This window comes from Dromiciops gliroides, chromosome 6 (assembly GCF_019393635.1).
Source record: "Dromiciops gliroides isolate mDroGli1 chromosome 6, mDroGli1.pri, whole genome shotgun sequence".
Taxonomy (NCBI): Eukaryota; Metazoa; Chordata; class Mammalia; order Microbiotheria; family Microbiotheriidae; genus Dromiciops; species Dromiciops gliroides.
Genome location: NC_057866.1, coordinates 280,368,280 through 280,380,673, shown reverse-complemented (window position 1 = coordinate 280,380,673; position 12,394 = coordinate 280,368,280).

Here is a 12,394-nt window from a genome sequence, read left to right as displayed (position 1 = left end):
CCCCAGTTGATAGGCACTTCCTCAGTTTCCACAAAGAGAGCTCTTCTTCTTCTTCTTCTTCTTCTTCTTCTTCTTCTTCTTCTTCTTCTTCTTCTTCTTCTTCTTCTTCTTCTTCTTCTTCTTCTTCTTCTTCTTCTTCTTCTTCTTCTTCTTCTTCTTCTTCTTTTCAGGGCAATTAGGGTTAATAAACCTGTGTGCCCAGGGACACACAGCTAGTAAAGTGACCGGTGTCTGAGGGCCGATTTGAACTCAGATCTTCCTGAATCCAGAGCTGGTTCTTTACCCACTGTGCCACCTCACTGCCCCACACGAAGAGAGTTTCTATAAATACTTTAGAACATGTAGGTTCCTTTCCTTTTTCCCTGATCATCTTGGGAAATAGTCCTAGTGGTGGTATTGCTGGCTCAAAGGGTAGAGACACAATTCTAGATTGCTCTCCAGAATGGTTGGGTCAGTGCACAGTTCCACCAAGAGTGCATTAGTGTTCCAGTTTTCCCACATTCCCTCCAATGGTGGTCTAGCTGTGGCTTTTTAGCTCACGTGCAGGTTCCTCAAGAGACAAGTAAGATGATCCGGCACATCCATCTCTCTGAGAATTCATCCCATTTTGTTGTAATGCACACAGCAAAAGGCTTTGGTGGAGTCAATGAAGCAACAGTGGGCGTTTTTCTGGGGCCCCCTTGCTTTCTCCACAATCCAGCTCATCTTCCAGTGTCATCTCTTGGATCATTTTAATACTGTATCCATGGGGTTTTCTTGGTAAAGATTCTGGAGTGCTTTGCCATTTCCTTCCCAGTGGATCACCTTTTGTCAGGACTCTCACTATGACATGTCCGTCTTGGATAACCCAGGAGGTATAGCTCATAGTTTCACTGAGCTCCACCATGACAACACATGGGTCCAGGAGATGGATTCGTTCACAAGCTACAATATAGATTTTGTCCACAAGATGGTGATGTTTTACAAGAATAAGAAATTTAGCCAATTCTGTGGGCAGCTAGGTGGCGCAGTGGTAGAGTGTAGGGCCTGGAGCAGGAAGACTCCTGTATTCAAACGTGGCCTCAGAAACTGACTAGCTATGTGATCCTATCCAAGTCACTTCACCCTGTTTGCCTCAGTTTCCTCATCTGTAAAATGAACTGGAGAAACTGGAACTGGAAAACTCCAAATGGGCTTAGGAAGAGTTGGACACAACTGAGAAACTACTGAATAACAAGTCTATTATTACATATGTTTGGGTGGGGCAGTTTTGGCCAATGGGGAAAATGGCCAGGGGGTTACAGTTAGGCCTACGGGTGACAAAATCCCAATACACTGCCTGTGTCTGTAATTTCATTTTATTTCATGGCTAGAAGCCTTTTCCTCCCCAACTTGATCCTCTAAGTAGTTTACCCTTAATTTAATGCCTGTGAGTGACCGATGCAGTAGATGTCTTCTCACCAGACAAAGGTGACAGGAGGGCATCCCCTGATCCATTCTGCTTTGGTGGAGGTAGTGCTCAGATCCAAAAACTTCCTATTACTGGAGAACCCCAAGTTGCAGCAAATGCCAGAATTATGGAAATCTGCCTGCTGTCTGTCACTGGCTTGATCTCGGAATGTGTGAAACACCAGAAACCAGGAAACACCAGAGTTGGGGAAAATGGATTTTGGGGTGAAATTTTTAAAAATTGGAAATGTTATTTCATCAAACTTAAGTAACAAATTATAATGGCCATTTGGTACTTTAGTTTGCAACTAAAATATTTGGCTTTATGAATATGCTCATGTATTCTTTGACTCAACAGCTCTCTTATATTAGAAGAAAGGAGGGAACAATTGTTTATTAAATGTCTGCTATCTGCCAGTACTGTGATAAGAGATTTATCAATATTATTTCATTTGGTTCTCACAAAAACCCTTTAAAAGCTTACAGAAAGAGTTTTAATTTTTAGGAAATGTCATTTAAAAACTGAAATACCAAAGGCTTCCACTACACAAACCTTTTAGATAAGGGAAGGTGATCTCAGAAACATAGAACAGTCTAACTTTTACTTTTGCATATTTTTCTAGTAGCCGAGATTCGCACTCTTCACTGAGATTCACACAGGAGTCAGGGTACCTTGGCAGTACAATCCACCTGGGCAGCTACCCAAATTGGACCAAAATCGTTTTCTTCAACCTTCCATGCCTACCTACATTTATCTTTAGTTTAAATAGGTATAGCTGCAATACTGTTAACTTTCCTCAAGATGAGGACACTTTATAGCAAATACATAGACACATGTATTCAGGTTTACTTACCAAGACAGGAACTAAATGACTCCAATGATACAACACTGTAGAGTGGAACAGACAAATCTAAATTGGAGAAATATTCACTGCCTCCAGTAGGTGGAGCCAATACAACGAAAATGAAGTATTCCCTAAAACAATGTGTTCAGTGCCACACCAACAAAACTATCAAAGGATTACTTTGTAGGCCCAGGGGGTCAGGCAGCCGCTGTGGCCTTCACCTGTCTGCGCCGCTTTTCCCCCTCTTTAAAATGAGAGGGCTGGACTAGAACAGGCAGTTCTCCTAGTGGTCTCTGGATTCCTAAAACCTTTCCAGGGGGTCTTCGAGTTCAAAGCTATTTTGAAAACAATACTAAGATGTCTTTTGCCTATTAAAACATTCCTTCCTTTTCCAACCACTTTTTGGATTTCTCCCACATACTTAGTCTTCTATTAAGTCAGACTTTAAAGAGATCTGCAAAAAGATAAAAAACAAAATGCCATTTTTCCTCAGTAAAATTAGTTATTTTCTTGAAACTATCTTATTTGTGTTAATGTAATTGCTTTATTAGGATTGTTAAATTAATAACTCAGTATTTTATTAAAATTTATTCACCTACAAGTCAGACACAGTAAATATGAATGGCTATAAACAGTGATGTGCTTGGTGATGTTTCACAGTTGGCTCCCTGTAGCATTTTCTCAGCTGGATCGGCATCCTTCAGATTTTCTCCATCACTTTCTTACGTCCAGATGATCAACAGAACAACTCCAGCTCCGATTTGCGGGTGGGCCGCATAGGCCACTTCTGAGGGACCGATCCCACCAGAACCCACAGAAGTTTAAGCTCTTGGGGGCCTCGGTCGTTTTGAGGAGTGTCAAGGGGCCTCGGGGCCTCTAGGGGGCAGAAGCCTCAGACTCTATCTGGATCTTGGAAGGTGCCTTCTAACACCAATCTAGGATCCTAGAAAGCAAACCTCCAGAGCCAATTCTGGGGCCAAACTCCACACTGGGAAAGTGGGTGGCAGAGGTCCCCTCAAAAAGAAAGGCAAAGGGGGCAGCTAGGAGGCGCAGTGGATAAAGCACCGGCCCTGGATTCAGGAGGATCTGAGTTCAAATTTGACTTCAGACACTTGACACTTACTAGCTGTGAGACCCTGGGCAAGTCGCTTAACCTGCATTGCCCCACAAGCAAACAAACAAACAAAAAAAGGAAGGCAAAGAACCCAGAGCCAACAACAGGCATTCGACCCTACCGAGGGCAGGTAGGTGGGGCCTGGGACTCAGGAAGATGAGTTCAAGCCTCACCTCAAATGTGGCTCTGAGCAAGTCTGCTTCAATTTCTTTATTATTTCATTTTCCCTCCAATTACATGTAAAAACAATTTTAAACATTTGTTTTTTTAAACTTTGAATTACAAATTCTTTCCCTTCCTCCTCCTCTCCCCCACCGAGAAGGCAAGCAATTGGATATAGTTTATACATGTGTAGTCATGGAGAGGACACTCCAGCTACTCCCCATTGGGTAGATACAACACAGGATGTGGCAGTTACCGATTATAAGTCACTCAGGAGCTGTGGCTCCCGTATCAGACTGCACAGCCACACTGTGGCCTGTGGCTCTTCAAGGAGCTGATCCATGGTCGTCTGCGACTGGTGGAGGCCTACTATTAGTCATGCAGACCATTTCCATATTAGTCATGTTGTGAAAGAAAACAAAGACCAAAACAAAACACAAAAAAAACCCACCTCAAGAAAAATAAAGTAAAAAAATTCTGCTTCAATCTATGTTCAGACACACCCGTTCTTTCTCTGGGGATGGATCGCATTTTTCATCCTAAACCCTTCAGAGTTGTCTTGGATCCTTGTGTTGCTGAGAATGGCTATCAGTCACAGTGGATCTTACAATATTGCTGTTACTTTATATACAAGGCATTTCACTTTGCATCAGCTCATAGGACCTTTGCTAGGTTTTTCCAAAACCGTCCTGCTCATCATTTCTTATAGTGCGATAGCATTCCGTCATTCCCCAATTCATGGGCATGCCCTCAATATCCAATTCTTTGCCACCAGAAAAGAGCTGCTATAAATATGTTGTACACGTGGGTCCTTTTCCTTTGTCTTTTTATCTCTTTATGGATACAGACCTAGAATTGGTGTTGCTAAGTCAAAAAGCAAGCATGATTTTATAACCCTTTGGGCACAGTTCTAAACTGCTCTACAGAGGGGTTGGATCAGTTCATAATTCCGCCAAGCCTCAGTTTCTTTCTTTCTTTCTTTTTTTTTTTTGCGGGGCAATGGGGGTTAAGTGACTTGCCCAGGGTCACACAGCTAGTTAAGTGTCAAGTGTCTGAGGTCGGATTTGAACTCAGGTACTCCTGAATCCAGGGCTGGTGCTTTATCCACTGCACCACCTAGCCGCCCCAAGCCTCAGGTTCTTTACCTGTAAAATGAGCATGGTGACAGCACCAGCTTCCCAGAGTGATGATGGAAAGGATCAAAGAGACCCTGTTTGCAAGTCTCGGCACAAGCCTCTAAGTGCTATGAAAATGTAGGCTTTGTTTCCATTAGTTGCTTTTTGTTTCCAAAAGCCTCGGGGAGCTCCGGGAGACTAGCCCAGCCAGGTCAACAATGGCCACAGTAGCTTCTGGGGCTTCCTGGGAAAATGGAGGAAAGGAGGTTAAGGGACACTTCCCAAGGTCATTTAGAGCAGTCTTTTACAAAAGCCCCAAACAATGGAAACCTGACCGACTCTGTGGATACAAGATCAGGAGTAATTAAGTCACTCACCCCAAATGGGGGGGAGGGGGAGGCATGCAAACAAACCCAGAGGGATTTCCAGAAATTGGGGGGGGGGGCAGGCACTAGGCCCCTCTCTCCCCTCCTCACCCCCAGCCACAGGCTCTAGTGAATCCCCAACAAAATGGGAAGGATGGACAACAGCCTCAGCTCCCTCCTCCCACTGGGAGACCGCAGACCCCCAGCCGGGCATCTGTAGCTGGAAAAGATCCCTCCCCGGGGCTCCTCTTGCTCACTTAACTGAGGTGCGGGAAGGTACATTTTATAGCCCGGCAGGTGTCCTCTGTGCTTAGGGGGCGATGCCCCAGGCACCGATGGCCTCCCAGGGCTGTGCTTAGGCCCTGCGCACCTGCAATTTGTGCAGGGTTGGCTAACACTCACCTGGGTGGAGAACATCTCCTCATCTTATCTGGAGGGTCCGGGGACCAGAGTCCCGACCCCAGCTTTATTTGGCCCTTGAACCTCCCCTCCACGCCCCCACCCCCATCCTAGGCATGTGGAAAGGCACCTGCTGTCTTTGATGTCAAAGCCCTGGCGTCTAGATGGTACCAATCCCAAGGATTTATCCAGACTTGTGCACCATCAGGGGCTTTCTGAGGTGTCTCCTGAGAACAGCTAGCTGAGCAGGGAGGAGGGGCGTTCAGAACCTAGAACAGAGGAAGCCAGAGCCGGGAGTGACTGTGGAACATAGAGGGGAGAACGTCAGTTCAGGAGGCACTGTGGAATATTGGAGGAGTGGAGTATGAGGCCAAACCACACCACAGAGTATGGCGTCACCTCCCGGCTTCTCCTTTGCAGAGGTGGTTTCGAGGTAGGGGGCCACACACAGGTGAGGAAAGTTGCATTAGCGATAGGTTTTTTGCGATGCATGGATGAGGTTTTTTGCCAGTTGTTCCTTCCTCTTTAATCATTTCTTTATTACTATGGCATGGCTCTCTGGAAGGAAGCCGGGGGACATTTAGCTTACATAAAATCAAATGACAGCAAAAATGTTTCTCAAAGAATATCGACCGACCGGCAGAGCTGGGAGGGACCCCAGATGCTTAACCGAACACCACTTACTTTGCCAAGATGGAAATGATACTGAGCAGGGAAATGAGGAGCCCAAGGTCATGACCTCCCAGGCGATCCCATCCAATCCCTCATTTGACAGAGGAAGGAAACCAAGGCGAAGAGGGGAGGGCATCACCCAGGTCCTGCTAAGGCTCGGGTGCTCCCCCTTGCTGTGGCCTGGCCACATTCCCCAACAATGCCAAGCACTTCCTTCCCAGAGGCTCCGACCGGCCGTTCTCTCTCCTGGAAACCCCCATTCGGACCTCTTTCCTATCTTTATCCCAGATTAGAGTCCTGCTGCTCCAACTTCTTCATTTATATCTGGGGAAACTGAGGTGGAAGAGGGGGGGGGTGTATAGTCAAAGCAGGAACCAGGCCTCAGTCTGACTGCCATCTTTCTTCTATACTGTGGTACTTAGCCAAGGAAGGTGGTGTTAGTCCAAGCCTGGAAAGTGGCCCAGGTTCCTCCGTTAAGCCTGGGGCTCTGCCCCGGAGAGGAAAGCCCCTTAGGGCCAAGCTGAGCATTCACCAAAGAAAACAGCCAATAAATTAGATAACACACAGAATAGGCCCAGACAGCACTGGGCATACAAAGACTGGCCCGAGGAGCCATGCTTACAAACAGGGCACACGCACTTCGCTTGGAGGCAGTAACCGAGGGCTCAGCCAGGCTCCCGGAGACGGCTTGGCTGGGCTGTGAAACAAAACAAGAAGGAGCCTGGAGGCTAGGCTGGGGGAGGCTCAGCTGCAGGATGCAGGCTGGGGTTTTATCCTAGGTCCGTAGAATTTAGGGAAGACACCTAACAGGGGAGCCCTGTGGGCAGACCCGCATCCAGCAGAAGCATCAGTCTGGGCGGACTCTGGGGGGCAAGCTGCTGCTCTTGCCTCACTGGGGGGGCTCCGTGGTGTCCCCCAGAGGAGGAGAGGCCTGGACAAGGAGATCTCAGTCCTTTCTCCCCCAACTCGGCCATCCCACATTCAGAGATCCCTCCCCAACTTTAGAGAGACCTATCTACTGTGTGGTACTGCTTCTAAACACAAAGCTCTCTTCTCTGCTTCTAGACACACTCTACCTGAAAACTTTCTGGGAGAGGGGTAATTCCCCAGTGACCCGCATGAGGGGCATGACGCTGCAGGGCAGGACATACCGAGGAGTGGAAGTTGCCGCCGCCGTGCCTCCGGTCCCCCAAGATGCAAAGGGGAGGGGTGAGGAGCCCAGGGAGAAGAGCAGTTCAGTCCAGAGAGGGGCAGTGCTCCTGAGGAGGTGAAGAGGGCACAGTGGACAGAGGTGGGGGAACTGGGCCCGGGGGAGACCTCTGCTCGGCTTGTCCCCTACAGAGAACAAAGGAAGAAAGAGGGAATTGTTCTCTGGGTACAAATACTTGTGTAGCAGTCAGTTGCCCAGTGGACAGTGCAGTGGACCCCTGGAGTCAGGAAGTCCTGAATTCAAATTCTCCCTCAGATAACTTACTAGACCCTGGGTCAGTCCTCTAACCTCTGCCTGGCTCCATTTCCTCATCTGTAAAACAGGATAATAATAATACTACCTCCCAAGGTGGTTGTGAGGATCAAATGAGAGTGATTGTGGAGCACTTAGCACAATCCCCGGCACACACTGGGTGCTTGTGTCCTTCCTCTGTTGTGGCCCCAAACCTGGAAAGTCAGGAGAGAGAAGGGACTGGTCAGGCACTGTGGGTTGGGAAGGGACCCCTCCAATAAGGTCAGACCCAGAGCGGGTCCCCTCACCTCCCTTCCCTGGGGCCATCAGGCTGCCGGGCAGTCCCGGGGTCCCTCTGAGCCTCTGGAGCCTTGGGTCCTAGAGGGTGCAGCCAAAGCTCCCCCCACCACACACCCTGAGAAGAGAAGAACAGCCCTGGGGCCCCAACGATATAAATCCCGGAGAGCTGGAACCTTGGCCTTCCTCCTAAGGGATAAGAGGGCCCGGCTTGGGGTGGGGTGGATTTGGAAAGGAGTGAATGAAAAGCCTCAATCAGCACAGGTGGCACAAAGATCTAGCCAGGCCTGGGAAGCCAGGGGTCCGGACTCTTGTGCCCCTTGTGCCCTCCAGTTGCCCTCCAGTAGGGTATAGACACCCCCTTTTGTAGAGGAAGTGGGGGAAGGGCATGCTCCAGGCTTCTCCAAGTGTTCCAAACTGAAGGGCAGGATCCCAGCTGAGGGGCAGGTGATCCTCAGAGCCCATGACCCAGATTTGGAGATAGAGAGGGGCGCATCCAGTCCAGCTCCCCTTATTTTATTTTATTTTTTGCCAGGCAGAGTTAAGTGACTTGCCCAGGGTCACACAACTAGTAAGTGTCAAGTGTCTGAGGCCAAATTTGAACTCAGGTTCCCCTGATTCCAGGGCTGATGCTCAAGCTCCCCTTATTTTGATTTTTGGGTTTTTTTTGCTCCCCTTATTTTGAGGGGAGGGTCCTGTGTCCTGGTCACTCCAAGTCCCAGAGGGACTGGGCGGGACATATGCTACTCCAAGGGCCACTACCCCCACCCTCAGGCCTGAATTCCCTGAAGTGTGTAGGGGGAGTCCTCAGCCCTCAGCCCTCAGCCCTCAGCAGTGAAGTGCCTTCTGGCTGGTGAGAAGGTCTAAGCAGAGGCTATCTCTTTCCAAACCCCCAGCCCTGCCCCCTTTGTGCCCTGAGGGGCAGGAGCGCCACCAGTGGGAGGTTCCCCCCTCCCCTGCTCTGGCCCCTGTCCTCCCTCCCCCATCTTAGCTCTCTGGAGAAGGGCAAAGGGATCGGGTTCTGGGGACCAGAGGCAACATATACTCCCTAAGAATCACATGGGTGAAATCGCTTAGGGCTTCAGTGCGCATTTCCCAATGAGTGGGCATTGGGGGCATGTGTCTACATCGATTTCTACTGACATGAGAGCTGCCTGTTCCTGCTTCAAACCATCTCCCAGTTGGGGAAACAATGGCTCTTGTCCTTATAAACAGGAACCTGTTCTTTAGATTAGGGAGACGGGCTGTAAAGATGGATGATGAATGTCCTGGCCCCGGAGAGGGAACCTGAAAGGGACCCGTCACATCACTATTGTAGGCAGGCAAGCAGCATGGGGCAGGGACTGGAGAGGTGACTGGGAACTCAGGCAGACCCAGGCTGCAGACCGGCACCTGGCCACTCTGGGGCCCCGGGTGCTCTGAGACTAGGAACTGCAGAGCACAGGGCATCCCCACGCTGGGAGTTCTCCTTGCCAGCTTCTCTCCTCCCTGCCCTCCCCCCCCCCAACAAAGAGAAGATTATAAAACAATGAGAGATTTTGAGAACAATGACCAATTATATCAAAGGCCCGGGGACTATTCAGCTTAGCCACAACTCCCGGCAGTGTCTTGAGGGTGCTCAGATGCCGAGACCCAGTGCCCAGGGCCAGTGGAAAGAGGCTCAGGAGGCTGGCATCCACTTCTGCCTCAGCTGCTAAAACGTATGACCTTGGGCAAGTCACTTGACTTCTGGGAGCCTTGGTTTCCTCTGTGAAATGGGGATGATAATAGCATCTCTCTCCCAGAGGGACAGTGAGGATGAAATGATTTCATGACTGGAAAGGGCTCTGCCAGTCTGGGAGTTCTAGAAATGCCAGCGGGTATTGCAATCCCCTCAGTGAAAATAAAGCTAATGATTGAGTCAGCCCTGAACGGAGGGAAGAGATTACTGAGAGCAGGAGGGAGGTCAGCCAGATCTGGGAATAGGGGAAGGAATCCCATTGCCAAACTAATGTTAGGGGAGTCCAGATCAAACTGCTTACTGTCCAGGGAGGGAGGGAGAAAATTTGAATTCAAAAACTTTTAAAATGAATATTAGAGGGGGCCAGCTGGGTGGCGCAGTGGATAGAGCACTGGCCCTGGATTCAGTGGGACCTGAGTTCAAATCTGGCCTCAGACACTTGACACTTACTAGCTGTGTGACCCTGGGCAAGTCACTTAACCCTCATTGCCCTGCTCCCCCCAAAAATGAATATTAAAATGTCTTTACATGTAATTGGGGGTAAATAAAATATTGTTTTTAAAAAATGCAGTGTGCCCAGCAGTAACGACTAAACATTGCCGAGTTCTGGGAAATGGGAAAATGGTATGAATCCAGATCTAACTAACATCCAAGGAAACAAGGAAGGCAGATACTCTGCTGGATTAGAGGACGGACTTTCTGATCAACTGAAGCAAGAGAAGCAGCTCAAACGTGGATGAAGGGGTGTGGTTGTGTGGGGATAATAGGAGACCCCAGCCAGGAAAGGCTGGCCACCCGCAGTAAGTGGTTGGACTAAGCACTCATCCAGTCCAGAAGCTCTGCAGGTTGGACTTAAGCCTATCCCCCAAAGGAAGAAGCGTCAGGAGGCCAATGAGGAAACGCACGCAGTGAATAACCAGCCACACACAGGAGTAAGCCACCTAGTGATTCAGACACTATGAGAGCAGGGGGAAGCCCAGGAAACTCAGGCTCTGACTTGGGCTCAGGAGTTTGTTTGCTCTTGCTGATGGCTATAGGTTAATAGACCAGTAAGGGATCTCGCCTGGCCCAGCTCCCCCACTGTACAGAAAGGGAAATGGAGGTCCAGAAGGGGAAGGGATGGACCTGTCCAAGACCAGATAGGTGTGCATGGCAGGGATCCCAGTGAAGGGGAGTGTGCTCTGAGAGGCAGAGGAATCTGCAGAGACCATCGGGTCCTAAGTCTTGGGGCCCGGGGCAGGGTGGGGCGGGGGTGGGGGTAGCCACCGTCCAAGGTAGAAAGCCAGTCCGGGTCCCAGGGAAGAACATCCTTTGGAATTCAGCATGCCCTGGGGCTGCTTCCCAAACGTCAGGAAGGCTGGGGGAGGGAACAGCCCCTAGTCAGGAAGGGATAACTGTTCACCCCAGAAGCTCCCAACCCTACGGACACACATGTCCAGGGCTTCTTGGATCACTTAGGGGGTTTGCAGGGGGCGGGGAGTGGCGGAGAGAAGACTTTTTGTATGCTTTAAGTCCCTAGCCTCAGTTTCCTTATCTGTAAAGCAGGAATGACACCAGCTAAACACTAAACCTCACAAGTGGGATCATGGATTGAGAGTTAGACCCACCATAAAAGTAATCTAAGGCTACACCCTCCTGTTCACAAATGAGGAAACTGAGGCACAGAGGCCACAGGATTTGCTGGGGGATTTGCAGCTAGCAGATCTCCTTAGTAAGATTAGCTTCAGGTCTCGCAGGTCCAGCCCATGTATTTCTTTCCCTCTTTCCCCTTCCAGCCAATCTGGAAGTGTGCCTGCCTCAGTGGGTCTCTTAGCCACTTTAGCTCTGCCTGGACCAGGCGGGGCGTCTCCTTCCTCACCAGGTCTGCCACTCCGTGAGGGAGTGAATGCACTCACCTCGAGAGCCTCGTCCTAGGTGGAGGCCCAGATGAGTGGAGCTGTGTTCAGAGGAAGCCGCCAGGCCAGGCTATGTCAGCTTGCTGTCCCAACTAGGGACCCGCCGGGGCCCTCTCCTCTGCCATCATCCCCCCATTCCCACCCCCACCCCTGCCGGCTTCCCAAGACAAAGCTCCCGTCCTAGGTCCTTTCTCCCCTCCTGCTGAGGACTCCCCCTCATAAAAGAGAAGTGCCTCCCAGGCAAGACACCGCTTCTTTTCCAATCGCTGTAGCTTCAGTACCACCCCCCTGCCCTTCCCGCAACCAGGTCAGAACCAGCAGCTTTCAACAAGCCCAGGTAGTCCTGGGGAAACCCAGAGGCACCATGGAGATGGGGAAGCTGCCGCCTTATTAAGGGACTAGATAACAAGGTTCCCAAATCTCCAGAGGACTCTGCACCTGTGAGACAGCTTCCCCCAGAGTGTGTCACAGGCCATTAATCCCATTTTACAGATGAAGAAACTGAGGTTCTGGGAGCCAGGGGGCTCATAGGATTTCAGTGGGGCCTCAGGATTAGACCTAGAGCTGAAAGGCAGCCCGGAAGTCACATAGACTTTAACCTATGAGGTAAACTAGTCCCAGCATCATATGGCTAAAATAACCTAGCTTTCCTAACTCCCAGCTCTCTCTCCACTAGGCCACACTGCATTCGTGGGACTCCTGCCCCAGCCCTGAGAAACCACCAGCACCACCCACTTCAAACAAACAAACCAACAGCCTTTAATTGCAATAAATCCCAGAAGAAGCACAGCCAACTTTGAATCAGAGAAGCCCCTTTAAGATGTATTTATTAATCCCTGCCCCAGGCAGCTTTGGAATCTCTAACCGAAACAGGAGACTGGCCTCAAGGCCCACCAAGAGGCTCCAAGAGAAGTCCAGGGAGGAGGGTGGTTCAGGGGGAG